Here is a 19,607-nt window from a genome sequence, read left to right on the forward strand (position 1 = left end):
AGATGCTAGCTTATTAGCACTTAAACTTGCTTGATACATTTTTCACTTCATTTGCAAACTTTTCCTTCAGTATCTCTGCGGCAGTTCTAAGTGCATTGTGGGACGGCCCTAAATTCTTACACACCAAAGTCTCAAGTCTGTGGGAGCTGACTTTGGTATTCAGTCTAAGAAATCACACTTTGCACAGGGTTGGTACAGCAGATCCAGTACAGAGTTGCACTGGAATTTGGCACTTTTTCAAGCGGATGCTCTTCCTGATAGCTCCAGTGTCACCTGGAAAAACCTCCACAGCCCCTGGTTTTTCTGGGAGGTCTCCCATCAACTACTAATCAGGACCTAATCTGCTTAGCTTTTGAGGTCCGAATAGAGAGCAGTTTCGCTCTAAAAAGCAAAGATTTTAGAGGGTGGGGGGCAGGGGGAGCAGAAGTTTGACCTAGCTTACACAGGGCAGACAGGTTTAATAGATTGTGCACTGACCAAACCAGGCTCAGGAACATTCCCAGGTGCAAATACTTTGAAAGGAAGTTTACAACTTTCAATAGAACAATCATGTACAACCCCAATTCCAATGAAATTGGGATGTTGTGTGAAATGTAAAAAACAGAATACAATGATTTTCAAATCCTCTTCAACCTATATTCAACTGAATACGTCACAAAGACGAGATATTTAAAGTTCAAACTGATAAACTTTGTTTTTGTGCAAATATTTGCTCATTTTGAAATTAATGCCTGCAACACGCTTCAAAAAAGTTGGGACGGGGCAACAAAAGACTGGGAAAGTTGATGAATACTCAAAGAACACGTAATTGGAAACAGGTAAGTGTCATGATTGGGTATAAAAGGAGCATTCCCAAAAGGCTCAGCTGTTCACAAGCAAAGATGGGGCGAGGATCACCACTTTGAACAACTGCATGGAAAAAAATAGTCCAACAGTTTAAGAACAATGTTTCTCAACGTTCAATTGCAAGGAATTTAGGGATTCCATCATCTACAGTCCATCAGAAGATGGAGAGAATCTGGAGAACTTTTTACATGTAAGCTGCAAGGCCGAAAACTAACACTGAATGCCCGCGACCTTCGATCCCTCAGGTGGCACTGCATTAAAAACCGACATCATTGTGTAAAGGATTTTACTGCATGGGCTCAGGAACACTTCAGAAAACCATTGTCAGTTAACACAGTTCGTCACTACATCTACAAGTGCAAGTTAAAACTCTACCATGCAAAGCGAAAGCCATATATCAACAACATCCAGAAACGCAGCTGCTTTCTCTGGGCCCGAGCTCATTTGAAATGGACAGACGCAAAGTGGAAAAGTGTGCTGTGGTCTGATGAGTCCATATTTCAAATTGTTTTTGGAAATCATGGACATCGTATCCTCCGGACAAGAGAGAAAAAGACCATCCAGATTGTTACCAGCGCAAAGTTCAAAAGCCAGCATCCGTGATGTATGGGGGTGTGTTAGTGCCCATGGCATGGGCAACTTACACATCTGTGATAGCACCATCAATGCTGAAAGGTACATCCAGGTTTTGTAACAACACAAGCTGCCATCCAAGCAACGTCTTTTTCAGGGACGTCCCTGCTTATTTCAGCAAGACAATGCTAATCCACATTCTGCACGTGTTACAACAGCGTGGCTTCGTCGTAAGAGTGCGGGTACTGGACTGGCCTGGCTGCAGTCCAGACCTGTTGCCCATTGAAAATGTGTGGCGCATTATGAAGCGCAATCTACAACAATGGAGTCGTACATCAAGCAAGAATGGGAAAGAATTCCACCTACAAAGCTTCAACAATTAGTGTCCTCAGTTCCCAAACGCTTATTGAGTGTTGTTAGAAGGGAAGGTGATGTAACACAGTGGTAAACATACCACTGTCAGTTTTTTTTTTTGAAACGTGTTGCAGGCATCCATTTCAAAATGAGCAAATATTTGCACAAAGTTTCAGTTTGAACACTAAATATCTTGTCTTTGTGGTGTAGTCATTTGAATATAGGTTGAAGAGAATTTGCAAATTATTGTATTCTGTTTTTAGTTACATTTTACACAATGTCCCACCTTTATTGGAATTGGGGTTGTATTAATAGATACTGAAATATGGTAGTGTAAATGTACTTATGACTAAAATTTTTCTGAAATTCACAACTTTAAGCAGAAATTTTGACTTTATTCTGAAAGCCCTGGCCTTCAGCTCTGTAAATCTTGTTCTGTATGATATGCATTCCTAATGTCAGCCATTTCCAATCTCTAAAGATCATAGACTATTCAAACCTAACAATCTTCTTGAACCCAATATAGCAAGATCAACTATGAATAATTAACATACTACATTTCAAAATTTCGTAGAATTGGTTTATGTTTTTATTAGAGGTTTCACAGTGGCGACTGGCCCATAGGGGGCGCTCAGGCGCTGCCCTCCTAGATGTGGAGGGGAAAAGTCATATATATATATATATATATATATATATATATATATATATATATATATATATATATATATATATAATTTAAAAAGTATTATTGTCAGTTTTACTTAACAGTATGCGTCTACATGTAATATAAATGATTAAAACAACACTTCCTCCAGCTGACTCTCATTCAACAGTGCATTTCCACCGACAGAAGCAGAGAACGTATCATTCATTCCTCGTCTTGGGCGCTCATTCAAAGCGCCCTTGCTACAAAAATGCGAACGTTAGATTGCTACAGTCAGTGATATACTCGTACGTGGCGCTGCAGCTGCTGCTTTCAGTCAGTCAGTCAGGAAGAGATGATGGTGACGAACACGTTTGGGTTATATTTATTTATTTATTTTTATTTTGGCTCCGTGTGTTTTTCTGGAGTAAGTTGAAGAACTCTTCGGAGGTTTAAAACGGGACAAAACTAATCAAATCAATGACACCAAAGTGTCGCAGGGATCCTTTTGGAGGCACATGGAGGTGCGCACATCAGATCTTTCTCGTGGTTTAATGACAACTGCACATCCCGGTTGGAGGAGAGACGTTTGTCTGACTCGTTATAAACCGTGTCAGGCTTCGTTCACACTCAGCGCGCACACGTCACGGAGGCTGCTGATCTGCGCAGATGGAAAGGAGCACATCCACCTCTTCAGGTCAGCTGACGAGCTGCTCGGATTTATTCCCGAATGTTGCGCCTGGTGTGGAAACGAGGGTGAAAATTTAAGATAAAACGAACGAATGATGTTTTTTTGTTTGTTTTAGGGGGTCAAAGCTGTGATCTTTATTGGGACAGCCGACCAGTTATAATGGTGATAGGGGAGGCAGGGGCTGTTTGTAACAGTGTTCAAAGCTGCAGCCATGTTGGTATTTTGATTTCACTTTACACGTTATGAGGATCAGTTCAAAGAAGTGAAATATTCTTTGGAGTATTCCACACTCTAAAACAAATTTGGTCAGTTTAAAAACAAAACCCTAAAATAGCAATTTGCATGTTTTTTAAAGAAATTCTAACTCAGCCACTGAGTTCACACAAGACACTTATAGTCAGACAAACCCAAGTTTAGCAACGCATTTAATTAAGTGGTTTTGTATACTTAATTTGCTTTGTCCTCTACACTGTTAATTTTAACCAATTTAAAGGTTTTGGTGTTATTAGTTAGTCAAGTTATTTAAGTTTTTCAAGCTTCTTTAGTTTGCCTCCATTCCACTCAGTAATGTTCATACAAAAATATTACCTTATTTTTCTCTCTCTCTCTCACTCACACACACACACATTTTCTCTCTCTCTCTCTCTCTGAAGGTGGTGTGAACATTGTAGTATGTACATAATGTTCTTTTGTCAATTGAAGAATTTTTCCATATTTTGAAAGAGTGCAAATTTGGTGATATTTTCTATTTTGTTAAGGGGGTGTCATTGTGAACCCCAGGATCTGTTTGTCTGAAGATAATGGCAGTTCAGTACAGTTTGGTGTACTTTGTGTGTAATTGGTGTCAAATGGTGAAATGTTCTTTGCTCAAGAACTTGAGTGTTGTGTATTTGATACTGTTCCTTTCCAAAGTAGAAATGGGGCCTAATATAGCTGTAAATGGTTAACTTTATCTGTAAAACTGCTGATTTTGAGAAGGACATGAAATGATTATTGTGGAATTGCAGTAATTTTCTGACTGTTCACTTGAATGCCTGTACTGGACAAGGCAAGGGAATCTATTGGCACAGCAGCCCCACCAAGACTGTTTTTCACCAGCCGCCACTGGTTTTCAACAAAATTTCCCAAGGTTGAGAAAGCATTCCATCCATTTTCAATACCCGACTACACAAATTAAGAGTAGAAAATGTATTCTAAATCCAAAAATCTTAATGTAGAACTGTATGAAAACAAACAAAAAAAATAATTATACGTACCTGTTGTATCTTAGACTGAATTAACTATCAGTACATAAATTGGACTCTTGACTGAACAGAAAAACTAAGGATTAATCAAGCTTGACTTAGCTCAGTTTTTAGACTATACATCCATAGTAACTGACGTCACCACTTTACTATAACAGTCACAGCTAAGTTTAGACAGGATGTCCAAACAGTCCTGTCTCAAACCACTACCTGGTTTTGGTGAAATATCTCCCAAATTATGTTAAAGAACTACATGATACCTTTACATTTAATTTTTTCTTTTTTTGGAAAAGATGTCAGCATTATGAAAGTACATTCAGGTCCATAAATCAAGTTTTTGAAATGCTGCCTCACTATACCACAATAAAGTTGAAAGGTGCTTAACAAAAGATTAAGTACTGCATTTTCTTAAATTGTGGTTTTCTTTACTAGTTTGGTTGGTCCTGCCCCTTATACACTCATGAGACAAACTACTTCAGAATTCCCCAGAATCAAAGCATTAAACAAAATAATCCAGTAATAATTAATGTTACACTACAATGCACAAAACTCCCATATTAGAGAGATATTATGGATAAAAGGATATGTTTATGGATATGTTTAGCCGCATGTTCTCCTTGAATTGCTGGCTGTCTGAGTGGTGTCCAAAAAATGAGGTGGGCTTCATAGATAATTGGCAAAGCTTCTGGGGAAAACCTGGTCTTGTTAGGAGAGACGGCATCCATCCCACTTTGGATGGAGCAGCTCTCATTTCTAGAAATCTGGCCAATTTTCTTAAATCCTCCAAACCGTGACTATCCAGGGTTGGGACCAGGAAGCAGAGTTGTAGTCTTACACACCTCTCTGCAGCTTCTCTCCCCCTGCCATCCCCTCATTACCCCATCCCCGTAGAGACGGTGCCTGCTCCCAGACTACCAATAACCAGCAAAAATCTATTTAAGCATAAAAATTCAAAAAGAAAAAATAATATAGCACCTTCAACTGCACCACAGACTAAAACAGTTAAATGTGGTCTATTAAACATTAGGTCTCTCTCTTCTAAGTCCCTGTTAGTAAATGATATAATAATTGATCAACATATTGATTTATTCTGCCTTACAGAAACCTGGTTACAGCAGGATGAATATGTTAGTTTAAATGAGTCAACACCCCCGAGTCACACTAACTGTCAGAATGCTCATAGCACGGGCCGAGGCGGAGGATTAGCAGCAATCTTCCATTCCAGCTTATTAATTAATCAAAAACCCAGACAGAGCTTTAATTCATTTGAAAGCTTGACTCTTAGTCTTGTCCATCCAAATTGGAAGTCCCAAAAACCAGTTTTATTTGTTATTATCTATCGTCCACCTGGTCGTTACTGAGTTTCTCTGTGAATTTTCAGACCTTTTGTCTGACTTAGTGCTTAGCTCAGATAAGATAATTATAGTGGGCGATTTTAACATCCACACAGATGATGAGAATGACAGCCTCAACACTGCATTTAATCTATTATTAGACTCATTTGGCTTTGCTCAAAATGTAAATGAGTCCACCCACCACTTTAATCATATCTTAGATCTTGTTCTGACTTATGGTATGGAAATTAAAGACTTAACAGTATTCCCTGAAAACTCCCTTCTGTCTGATCATTTCTTAATAACATTTACATTTACTCTGATGGACTACCCAGCAGTGGGGAATAAGTTTCATTACACTAGAAGTCTTTCAGAAAGCGCTGTAACTAGGTTTAAGGATATGATTCCTTCTTTATGTTCTCTAATGCCTTATACCAACACAGTGCAGAGTAGCTACCTAAACTCTGTGAGATAGAGTATCAACTCAACAAGACAACTTTGGATGCTGTAGCTCCTTTGAAAAAGAGAGCTTTAAATCAGAAGTGCCTGACTTCGTGGTATAACTCTCAAACTCGCAGCTTAAAGCAGATAACCCGTAAGTTGGAGAGGAAATGGCGTCTCACTAATTTAGAAGATCTTCACTTAGCCTGGAAAAAGAGTCTGTTGCTCTATAAAAAAAAGCCCTCCGTAAAGCTAGGACATCTTACTACTCATCACTAATTGAAGAAAATAAGAACAACCCCAGGTTTCTTTTCAGCACTGTAGCCAGGCTGACAAAGTCAGAGCTCTATTGAGCCGAGTATTCCTTTAACTTTAACTAGTAATGACTTCATGACTTTCTTTGCTAATAAAATTTTAACTATTAGAGGAAAAATTACTCATACCCATCCCAAAGACGTATCGTTATCTTTGGCTGCTTTCAGTGATGCCGGTATTTGGTTAGACTCTTTCTCTCAGATTGTTCTGTATGAGTTATTTTCATTAGTTACTTCATCCAAACCATCAACATGTCTATTAGACCCCATTCCTACCAGGCTGCTCAAGGAAGCCCTACTACTATTTAATGCTTCGATCTTAAATATGATCAATCTATCTTTATTAGTTGGCTATGTACCACAGGCTTTTAAGGTGGCAGTAATTAAACCATTACTTAAAAAGCCATCACTTGACCCAGCTATCTTAGCTAATTATAGGCCAATCTCCAACCTTCCTTTTCTCTCAAAAATTCTTGAAAGGGTAGTTGTAAAACAGCTAACTGATCATCTGCAGAGGAATGGTCTATTTGAAGAGTTTCAGTCGGGTTTTAGAATTCATCATAGTACAGAAACAGCATTAGTGAAGGTTACAAATGATCTTATGGCCTCAGACAGTGGACTCATCTCTGTGCTTGTTCTGTTAGACCTCCGTGCTGCTTTTGATACTGTTGACCATAAAAGTTTATTACAGAGATTAGAGCATGCCATAGGTATTAAAGGCACTGCGCTGCGGTGGTTTGAATCATATTTATCTAATAGATTAGAATTTGTTCATGTAAATGGGGAATCTTCTTCACAGACTAAAGTTAATTATGGAGTTCTGTGCTAGGACCAATTTTATTCACTTTATACATGCTTCCCTTAGGCAGTATTATTAGACGGCATTGCTTAAATTTTCATTGTTACGCAGATGATACCCAGCTTTATCTATCCATGAAGCCAGAGGACACACACCAATTAGCTAAACTGCAGGATTGTCTTACAGACAAAGACATGGATGACCTCTAATTTCCTGCTTTTAAACTCATAAAACTGAAGTTATTGTACTTGGCCCCACAAATCTTAGAAACATGGTGTCTAACCAGATCCTTACTGTGGATGGCATTACCCTGACCTCTAGTAATACTGTGAGAAATCTTGGAGTCATTTTTGATCAGGATATGTCATTCAATGCGCATATTAAACAAATATGTAGGACTGCTTTTTACATTTACGCAGTAGCTCTAAAATTAGAAAGGTCTTGTCTCAGAGTGATGCTGAAAAACTAATTCATGCATTTATTTCCTCTAGGCTGGACTATTGTAATTCATTATCAGGTTGTCCTAAAAGTTCCCTGAAAAGCCTTCAGTTAATTCAAAATGCTGCAGCTAGAGTACTAACGGGGACTAGAAGGAGAGAGCATATCTCACCCATATTGGCCTCTCTTCATTGGCTTCCTGTTAATTCTAGAATATAATTTAAGATTCTTCTTATAAGGTTTTGAATAATCAGGTCCCATCTTATCTTAGGGACCTCGTAGTACCATATCACCCCAATAGAGCCCTTCGCTCTCAGACTGCAGGCTTACTTGTAGTTCCTAGGGTTTGTAAGAGTAGAATGGGAGGCAGAGCCTTCAGCTTTCAGGCTCCTCTCCTGTGGAACCAGCTCCCAATTCAGATCAGGGAGACAGACACCCTCTCTACTTTTAAGATTAGGCTTAAAACTTTCCTTTTTGCTAAAGCTTATAGTTAGGGCTGGATCAGGTGACCCTGAACCATCCCTTAGTTATGCTGCTATAGACTTAGACTGCTGGGGGGTTCCCATGATGCACTGAGTGTTTCTTTCTCTTTTTGCTCTGTATGCACCACTCTGCATTTAATCATTAGTGATCGATCTCTGCTCCCCTCCACAGCATGTCTTTTTCCTGGTTCTCTCCCTCAGCCCCAACCAGTCCCAGCAGAAGACTGCCCCTCCCTGAGCCTGGTTCTGCTGGAGGTTTCTTCCTGTTAAAAGGGAGTTTTTCCTTCCCACTGTCGCCAAGTGCTTGCGCACAGGGGGTCGTTTTGACCGTTGGGGTTTTTCTGTAATTGTTGTATGGCTTTTGCCTTACAATATAAAGCGCCTTGCAGCAACTGTTTGTTGTGATTTGGCGCTATATAAATAAAATTGATTGATAGATAAAAGGTGTGACATTCTGGTGCAATTTACAGTGGGTAAAATAAATATTGAAGATGTTACCGTTGTTAATCAAATATATTCCGAAGGTGCTATTGCCATGAAATTTTCACCAACCCAAGTAATCCACACATAAAGAAAATCATAGATGCCCATAAATTAAGTTGTGTAATAATGTTAAATGACATGAAAAAAGTATTGAACACCTGAAGACAGGGAGGTGCAAAAAAAGGCATGGAAAGCCAAGACACCAGCTGAACGATCAGTAAGCAATCCTGCCACTTGTTCAAGCTAATTAATATCAGATGGTTCAGTCCCAAATGATGGCCTGTAAAAAGGTGTCTTATTACCAAGGTGTCACACAAGAAACATCTCATGATGAGTAAAAGCGAAGAGCTCTCAAGATCCTCACTTTATTGTTGCAAAACATACTGATGGCACTGGTTACAGAAGGATTTCTAAGCTTCTGAATGTTCCAGTGAGCACTGTGGGGCCATAATCTGAAAGTGGAAAGAAAATCATTTCACCATAAACCAGCCACGACCAGGTGCTCTGTTGGGTATTTTCTCCTCCAAACATTCTTAAAACCTTTAACAAGACAAACAGAGTCAAGAACCACCAGTGAGACAGAAAGTCAAATTTAGCTCGCGAGGAGTGCAAACAGTCCGTACACATAGTACCACTGAAAGCACTGAGGACTGCTGCGCATGCTCACTCTTTTTATTAGGAGAAAGCCCTACCCACATTGTGAAACTTGTCCTAAGGGTGGGGGGAACAACGCAAGACAAGTTTCTTCCCGTGACATAAACACATACGTCAATAAGTGCAGCTGTAAGGAAAAACAGTTTCTTTCCTTTAATCTTATCGTCGAAGGTCAGCACATCCCGTTCGTTTGTTGCACTTATCTGTTCTGCATCTGCCTAGAGTGTCCTGTTCTTCACACTAAGCATCACATATCACAAGGCCATAAATTCACAACGGTCAAAATAACCTCCAGTTCTTTACTCCCAGTTCAGACTGACCCCAGCATGCTAAAACGAAGTTGAATAATATGTGCATTCTCAGGGTTATCTTAAGACTGGTGCAAAACAGCACAATAACGTTTTCATAAGAAAGAAGACAAAGGTACAAATGTTTAACAGTGATAAAAATATATATATATATATAAAATCTTTAACATGCTCCTCCCAAGATTTCTGACAAAAGCGTGAAAAGAATTAACAGTCGAGTCAAGAGCTAATGATCATTACAGAAAGACCTGGAATTAGCGGGTACAATTGTTTCAAAGAAACAAAGTAATGCACTCAACCGCCATGGCCTGTATGCATGTTCACCACGCAAGACTCCAATCCTGAAGAAAAAACCATATTGAAGCTCATTTAAAGTTTGCTGCATAACAAGCCTGTGAAATACTGAAAGAATATAGTCTGGTCAGATGAGACCAAAATTGAACCCCAAAACAACCACTCCAACAGTGAAGTTTGGAGGCGGCATCATGGTGTGGGGCTGTTTTTCAGTCACGTACACTGGCAAACTTCATATAATTGAAGGAAGAATCAATGGAAAAATGTACCAAGGCATTCTTAAAAAAATACCAGGATAATGAAGATGAAATGAGGGCAGACATGTTACAAAGACAATGATCCCAAACACACAGCCAAAGAAACTCAACTGGTTTCAAAGAATGAAAAATAAAGCTGCTAGAATGGTCCAGCCAATCACCTGACTGGAATCCAATAGAAAGTCTATGGTAAGAACTAAAGATTCATAGAAGAGGCCCGCGGAACCGTCAAGATTTGAAGACTAATGACAGCTTCAAGATGCCTCCTGTATGGAAAAACTACTCACATACATTGCTCAGGTGTGATTTTGAGCCAAAGGCTTTTGTACAAAGTATTAAATAAATTTCATTAAGTGTGTAACACTTTACCCTGTCATTCCATTATATTACACAAATTAATTTATGGACATCTATGGTTTGATTTATTTGTATGTGTGGATTACTTGGGTTATTAACATCTGGTGAAAATTTCATGTCAGTAGCACCTTTAGAAATATATTTGAGAAAAATGGTGACGTGTTCAATACTCACTTTACCCGCCGTGTACTCTGGAAAATACAGACGTGACAGTGGATTGTCATAACAACAAAACTGATTAAATCTTGAGTTGGGTGTCCCATGAGCCTTCAGGCAAACAAACTAAAATTCTACATCTTCACTGAAGCTTTGACTAAATTGTGATTTTTTTTTTGTTAAGCTTCTGGAATTAAACTCTACACTACAAGACTTATTTCATCTCTATTGTGACAGGGTACAGAGGCAAAATTTCACCCCAACCCCCCAAAAAGTATGTAAAGAATGTTTGTATTAGTTAATCTATAGAAGATTCCATCTGATCTCACTTCATGGAGTGTGTTGAGACTGGCACTGTTCAGTTTATAACATTTTTGCTCTGATTTTACATCCGACACTTGAATGAGTGAAATACCAACCAGAAGTACACCCAAAGGAACACATGATCTTTATGAAAGTGTTCAGTTTACATATTACAGCCTATTACAAAACAATGTCTTCTGTGAAGAATTTGCAGTGACAGAAGCAACATTGTGGGAACATTTTATGGAACTTTGAAAAGATTGTCCAAGGAGAATACACAAGCATACAACACACAAGAAGACAGTTCAAGAACTTTGGAGATATTAGGGTAAGAGCCATTATTAAATTTAAGAATGCCAGGGCCTACACAAATCTGGGGACCACACCCATACCTTTAATTATATATTAGGTCAGATAATTGATTAAAAATTTGAATCCTGTGATTTTGCTTGATTACATTCAAAACAACCAGATATTTCAGATCATTTTAAACTATTGCAAAATTGAAAGTCAGACTATTAATAGATTTTTTTTTACTGATTTGTAGTACCTTTGTGGCCCACCAGGGAGCATCAACCAACATTTTTGAAATCACTGGGATAAGAAAAGCATAAATTTACCAGTGTAGCCTTTACCACTTTTGGCATCAATTCATTGGATCCCCAGTTCAGTGAGTACATGAAGCACAAGCAAGACTATGCTTAGGCAGAGAAGGGATGACTGTGCGGTCTTTGTAGACCCAGACACAGGTTTTGAGTTGTAAGAACATAATCCGACATTACCCACTTTATCCACAGCCAGCAGCTGCATTTCAGGTGAAGAACAAAAGGCCTTGTAGGTCACCATGGTTATGTTTTCATTGTCAACAGCCCGACTGGCATTAAAGGTTCCATTCCCTTGTTTGAGACTGACCCAGTCTACACCGCTCCCATCATCCCCATCAGTGACCCGGATGAAGAGCTCCCACATGGACAAGATGGAGTTGTCAGAGCAGTTGGATTGGATCATGAGCAGCTGACACTTAGGGTTAACGAAATCAGTCACCTGTGATAGAAATAAGAAACTCAAAATCAGCCAGCCCAGTTAACAATTAACAGTAATTTTCTACAGTGTGGGATTACCGGGTTAAAGACTGAAAGTCACAATACAGCATAGTTATCATCTATGCCATCAGGATCCTCCGCCTCAATGACCAGACTGACATCAATACCAGATGGGGTTTCACGAGGTGCAAATATGATTACTGTGGCATTAGCAGTGACTCCAGTTTCCAGGAATAACGAGGATGGGATTGTCATTTTGAAGCTTTGGTCATTCGTCGCTCGAATGCTGAAGTTTCCCCCCTTTCCACTGGTGGTCAGAGAGAATGGTGTTCCTGGCACCAAGGCCTCATTTGAATCAACCTAATTAAAAAGGGAATAAAAAAAACAGGGTTGGTAATTAGGTTGCACCAATTCCCTATAATCTAATTATACACTGATCCTACACCCATTACCCTTTGACTTAACCCTAAAGATCAGATGGTTCACATAATTTCATTTATGCAAAATGTTAGTAACTACTGTAACCAGTGATGGTCCTGGATCAAGATTAAAAGCCAGGCTTTCAATGATTCCCTGGCCTCAGCCATTTGAAGCATCTCTGTACAAGGTGAGTGTCCCAGTCTGATCAAATCCAATCAGAATTGGCCTAATTTAGTCATAAAAAAATGTGATCAGTTCTACATAAATTAGACCCAAATCACTGGAGTGTGCGCTCCCTCTGTTGCACTTTATGAGCACAGTGGCAGCAACTGAACAGAGTCCTAGCTGCTTCTGCTTCACGATGGAAAGCACATTTTCAAAGTACCTTCAGACTCTGCTTTGCTATGAATACACAAACCTATTTTATTCACACAGATCATCAACAGTGTTTGCCCATCTTGCTTTGTTTCATGAGCATGGAGTGGTAATAGCACTCCATCAGTGCTGTTCTATAGTACTGCTACAACGTTTAAAAATAAATAAATAAATGCCCATTTCACTCTTCCAGTCTTAAAATGCACACCATGTCTGTTTCTCATGGATGGTGCATGTTATACAAGTTTCATACTGGCGAATTAGGTCGTTTTTCCTCATCACTGTGGCTGTATTCCTCCTGTTTACAGAGGCAGTACAGGGGCATAGCCAGAGGGGCAAGGGGTATTTTGTTCCACCCAGGTTTGAGTAAAGGTACACTAATTATAAAGACTTAAAAAAAAAAACATAAAACGACAACAATAATAATAGAATGTGTGTAGTATTTTTGAAAAAATATACTGGTTCAATCACTGTTTACAGAGCGTCCTAATTTTACAAAAAAAAAATTTACAACAAAGACTCTGAAACTGATGAGCCATAAAAAATGTTTACTTAATTTAAAAGAAAAGGAACCTCAAAACGCAGCTTAGATTGAAAGTGTATTTTTTTCTTAATGCATGACAGAGCTGTTAAAGTGAAAAAGGACAAACATTGGATTGACTTTATTGTGCTCGCATTCTGTTATGTGCAAGTACAATATGTAGGAAAACACAAGTATTGGATTGGGACTCTGTATCAGCAGATACTCTATAAAATGACTGATCGGGGTCACGCAGCTGCTGTACAGAGGTGTTTCATGATGCCAATATATTTGCAGGAGAATAAAGGCCTAAATCTTTAGGGTCCCGGTGTGTCCTGTCTTACTGAATGGTTGTGACACTGACAGTAACCACTGGTGTAAGACTGTGATTGGATGTCTTTGGTACTATATCTCTGAGGAGGATCCTGGGGTACCACAGGAATGACTGCATCAAATTAACAGTTACTTTGGGAGACTCAAAAGAGAAGTATCACTGATATTGTGAGGGAACATCAGCCATGACATTTTGGCCATTTGGCATGTTTCCTCATTGTATGATCCGCCATGCAGGTGCCTCAGTACTGAGGACCCCAGGAGCTGGAGAAGGCCAAGGGGACACCCACATTTCACCTGGCTGAGACAGAGATGGACTTAGGGTGGTTCCCTGATGTGATGATGTGCAGCACCAGCGCAACATGACTTGATTGTGGAAAAGAAGCATTCTGAAACTGAAATGTAGAGTGCCAGTTTATAAGCTTTCCAGCAGCCCAGATCAGGTTCTCTCATCATTGGTGCTTACATTGGTTATTGTGATGTCATAAAGGCGGGGCAGATACTCATGGTGATGGTCATATGGGACGACCTAAAATTAGTAGGCGTCTGTCTTTCGAAGATTTGTGGTCTGCCTCCGTTGGTGCCGTTTTGACCTTTTACACGCACAACAAACGCCACTGATGGCATATCAACATCGACTAAGACGGTTCCATCTGACCGTGACGTGACTGATCCTTTAACCTCTCCTGAAGCAGATGATTCCACCAGAGTAACGTCAGTCACTTTGGCAAAGTCGCTTCCTGTTATTTATTTTTTGCTGAATAGGTGTTGCTGGCAAATTGCTGCTGGAAATAAGTAAAAAACATATACACACAGACATTAAAAATGTTTGATGTGAGATTATAAAACATTTAAATAAATTTAACAGATTACCAGCTCTGGGACGTGTGTCAAGCACATCAAATCCTGAAAATGGGCCTTGTGATTCCTCCACAAAATCAAAGATGAAGTCAATGGCACTCTGAGCTGCAAAGATAAATCACAGAAGGCACAGATAAATTTCTTAAGGCTCACACACAGAATCCAGAAAGTATTCAAAGTTTTTTTTTTTTTTAAGATTTTTGCAAATTTATTAAAAATAAAAAAACGAAGAAATCACATGTATATAAGTATTCAAAACCTTTGCCATGAAGATCAAAACTGAGCTCAGGTGCATCCTGTTTCCACTGATCATCCTTGAGATGTTTCTATAGCTTAACTGGAGTCCACCTGGGGTAAATTCAGTTGATTGGACATGATATGGAAAGACACACCTGTCTACATATAAGGTCCCACAGTTGACAGTGCATGTCAGAGCACAAACCAAGCATGAAGTCAAACGAATTGCCTGTAGACCTCAGACAGGATTGTCTCGAAGCACAAATCTGGGGAAGGGTACAGAAACATTTCTGCTGCTTTCAAGGTCCCAATGAGCAGAGTGTCCTCTATCAACCATAAATAGAAGAATGATGGATCCAAGAGGGCTCTTCCTAGAGCTGGCTGCATGTCTAAAATGAGTGATCAGGGGAGCAGGGCCTTAGTCAGGGAGGTGACCAAGAACCCCATGGTCACTCTGTCAGAGCTCCAGCATTCCGCTGTGGAGAGAGGAGAACCTTCTAGAAGGACAACAATTTCTGTAGCAATCCACCAATCAGGCCTGTATGGTAGAGTGGCCAGACAGAAGCCACTCCTTAGTAAAATGCACATGGCAGCCCACCAGGAGTTTACAAAAAGGCAACTGAAGGACTCTCAGGCCATGAGAAACAAAATTCTCTGGTTTGATGTGGCACAGATTGAACTCTTTGGCGTGAATGCCAGACATCATATTTGCATGAAACCAGGTAACATCCCTACAGTGAAGCATGGTGGTGGCAGCATCATAATGTGGGGATGTTTTTCAGCAGCAGGAACTGGGAGACTAGTCAGGACTGAGGGACAGATGAATGCACCAATGCAAAGAGACATCCTGAATGAAAACCTGCTCCAGAGCGCTCTTGATCTCAGACTGGGGTGACGGTTCATCTTTCAGCAGGACAATGACCCTAAGCGCACAACAGTGATAGAGGAGTGGCTTCAGGACAACTCAGTGTCCTCCAGAGCCCAACCTGAATTCAATTGAACATCTCTGGAGAGATCTAAAAATGGCTGTGCACCGACGCTCTCCATCCAACCTGATGGAGCTTGAGAGATGCTGCAAAGAGGAATGGGCTAAACTGCCCAAAGATAGGTGCACCAAGCTTGTGACATCATATTCAAGAAGACTTGAGACTGTAATTCATGTCAAAGGTGCATCAACAAAGTATTGAGCAAAGGGTGTGAATACTTATGTACATGTGATTTCTTAGTTTATTTTTAATAAATTAGCCAAAAACAAAAAATTCACGATTGTGATACAGAACATCCATCACTATAAGTGGACTCACCTGTGACCTTGAGTGTGTAAGGCTGTGTGGACACCATTTTCACTTTCCATTGTCCCACTTCGGTTTTTAGCTTCAGTGTCTGAAAGTTTCCCACAGACTGAAATGAGGTGATCAAAGATCCTGTCTGACCAGAGCTTTGAGACTCTCCTGTAAACACACCAGTGAAGAATACTACAAATTCAGAACAAATTGTGTCATGTATGAGCAATCAAAGTTCATGGAGTATTGTGGTGACATGGCACCTTTCTCTGACTGTGGCTTTATTGCAGTTGGTATGCAAATATGCCACATCAACATCTGGTATAGTACCCATTCACACTGGGGTTTGCAATCCATCTTAACCCAGCTTCAATCTGGATTGCTTTCTAGCCAGACAGCGTTCAGACTGGGGTTTGTAATCCAGCTCGAGCCACATCCTACACCAGACTGGAAAGTTTGGGTTCTGTGCCATTTTGCACAAAAAATAAAATGGAAATGAATACCAAATGAATTTTTTTTTTTTTTTTTATCCCAGCGACTTCTTTGACTCTAGCCTAACTGATATTGTAACAAAATTCTGACTTACCTGGTTTTCCACTGCCTGTCTATAGTGGCTATATTGGAGTAATAAATCCATAGATTATATCCATAAATGCCAGTCACAAGATTGTTTAATGTCAACACTAAACCTACCTGTGATTCAGACATAATACATGATCCTTTGCAAGATAAACAGAAGTGGGCAAGTGGATTTCAGAGACAGATCCCTCCCTCTTTTCATCACATTAGCATTGTACAATACAAGTTCAAATGACTGAGAAACCGGTAATAAAGTGTCTTTTCTTTGTAGTTGTATTTCATGGTGAAATATGCAAGGAATGGAACCTAAATATTTGTTCACAAATGCTCCCCCCCACATAATCCTGGATCTGCACCTGGATTTTCAGTGACTTTCCATGTACAGGTTAGACTGCAGTTTTTGAGGTTATGTCAAATCATGCAGATGTGGGTTTTTTTTATTTTATCTAGCTCTTACTTTGTGCCAATTTTTTCTTTTGGGGGGGCACTAGTCCTATGGTCCACTGGTCTTAACCTCTTATAAGCCCAAACTGATTTCAAAGTTCACAAATAAATATAATACTTTCAAATATCTAACAAACCACATCCAGTTTTGTTCAGTTTAAAAAAATAACATACGATTCTGTTGACATACACCATTAATCACCTTTAATTGTACTGTTGTCTACAAATCTGTCGAATTGAAAATGAACAAATAATGGTAATTCATCAAAATGAATTAAAAAAATTCTTATTTTTTTAACTATCACTTTTGTAACAATACTTAATCTACTTTAGTGCAACATATCCTAACTCATCTTCAACCGCTTACTCCAGTTAAGGCAGTCCCGTCACCAGATCTCAGTCTTAAGGGGGGCTTATGAAATCCACCAGGTGGGCACCACTATTAATAGCTTATTTTTGCTTATTTTCACTATTCACGCAGCCCTAATCCCTCACAATAATTATCACATTAACCATGACCGGACCAGCGCTCGCTCTCTCTCTCTCTCTCTCACACACACACACACACACACACACATGTTCGCACGCACACACACGTACAAATAACGTATTAGATCACACGCAGCATCTTGAACTAAAAAAAAAAACCCACGGCGGGTGCATTTCAAAGCAACCAACAGAGGGGTCGCAGTCGCAATAGTACCAATTGCCAACACACACACACACACCCCCCTGTGGTGGATGCTGGTCCTTCAAGGAGGGGAAGCTCAATTTCGGCCTACATCATAAAATGTGTCGGTTTATTTATATGTAAATTCTACCCTCCGTTCCTTTTCAAGAAACAGTACATTTTATTTGTTACAGCACTTCCAGTCAACCAGCGGGACAGCTGAAAAGACCTGTTACTTTTCCCCACCTTTTGTACCAAATTAATCTGAGGAGTTGATCTGCCCTGCTGTTTAAGTTTTTCTTCGTAAAGAAGACTATCAAATGGATTCACCAAAATCCGGTCCACGACATTCAAATCGTCTGCCATTATGTGCAGCTTGCTACCTAGCTAGCTCGCTAGCTGGGACTGGCGCGAGGCTAGTGTGAAGTGTGTCCGCCTGTGAGTGCTTTGTGACGGTGGAGGAGCTCAGCAGCACCCGCTGCTCGGTAGGGACAGAAACTGCGATCTTCTTCTTTGTCTTTCGGCTGTTCCCGTTAGGGGTCGCCACAGCAGATCAATCGTTTACATCTCATCCTGTCCTCTGTATCTTCCTCTGTCACACCAACCACCTGCATGTCCTCTCTCAGCACATCCATGAACCTCCTCTTTGGTCTCCCTCTTCTCCTCCTGCCTGGTGGCTCCATCCTCAGCATTCTTCTCCCTATATACCCTGGGTCCCTCCTCTGCACATGTCCAAACCATCTCAATCTCACCTCTCTGACTGTCTCCAAACCGTCCCACCTGAGCTGTCCCTCTGATATGTTCATTCCTAATCTTGTCCATTCTTGTCACTCCCAAAGAGAATCTCAACATCTTCAGCTTTGCCACCGCCAGCTCTGCCTCCTGTCTTTTTGTTAGTGCCACTGTCTCTAAGCCATACAACATAGCTGGTCTCACTACTGTTTTGTAAACTTTCCCCTTCACTCTTGCTGATATTCTTTGGTCACAAATCACTCCTGCCACCTTTCTCCACCCACTCCACCCTGACTGCACTCTCTTCTTCACCTCTCTACCACACTCTCCATTACTTTGAACAGTTGACCCCAAATATTTAAACTCATGTACTTTCACCACTTCTACTCCTTGTAACTGCACTATTCCACTGGGCTCCCTCTCATTCACACACATGTACTCGGTCTTGCTTCTACTGACTTTCATTCCCCTTCTCTCCAAAGCATATCTCCACTTCTCCAGACTAGACTCAACTTGCTCTCTACTCTCACTACAGATCACAATGTCATCTGCAAACATCATAGTCCATGGGGACTCCTGTCTGATCTCATCCGTTAACCTGTCCATCACCACTGCAAACAAGAAAGGACTCAGAGCTGATCCTTGGTGTAATCCCACCTCCACCTTGAATGAGTCTATCATTCCGACTGCGCATCTCACCGCTGTCACACTATTCTTGTACATGTCCTGCACTACCCTAACATACTTCTCTGCCACTCCAGACTTCCTCATACAATACCACAACTCTTCTCTTGGCACCCTATCATAAGCTTTTTGTAAGTCCACAAACACACAATGTAACTCTTTCTGTCCTTCTCTGTACTTTTCCAACAGTATTCTCAGAGCAAACATTGCATCTGTAGTGCTCTTTCTCGGCATGAAACCATATTGCTGCTCACAGATCTTCACCTGTTTTCTAAGCCTAGCTTCTACTACTCTTTTCCATAACTTCATGCTGTGGCTGATCAGCTTTATGCCTCTGTAGTTACTGCAGCTCTGCACATCACCCTTGTTCTTGAAAATAGGAACCAGCACACTTCGTCTCCACTCCTCAGGCATGCTCTCACTTTCCAAGATTTTATTAAACAATCTGGTTAGAA

At 40.3% G+C, this 19,607-nt stretch overlaps 1 pseudogene; it reads right to left on the reverse strand.

Annotated features, from left to right (window-relative positions):
• Nucleotides 1–11,351: 11,351 nt before the first annotated feature.
• Nucleotides 11,352–19,607, reverse strand: part of LOC117517931 — a 52,897-nt pseudogene continuing 44,641 nt past the window's right edge.

Source organism: Thalassophryne amazonica, chromosome 9 (assembly GCF_902500255.1).
Source record: "Thalassophryne amazonica chromosome 9, fThaAma1.1, whole genome shotgun sequence".
NCBI lineage: Eukaryota > Metazoa > Chordata > Actinopteri > Batrachoidiformes > Batrachoididae > Thalassophryne > Thalassophryne amazonica.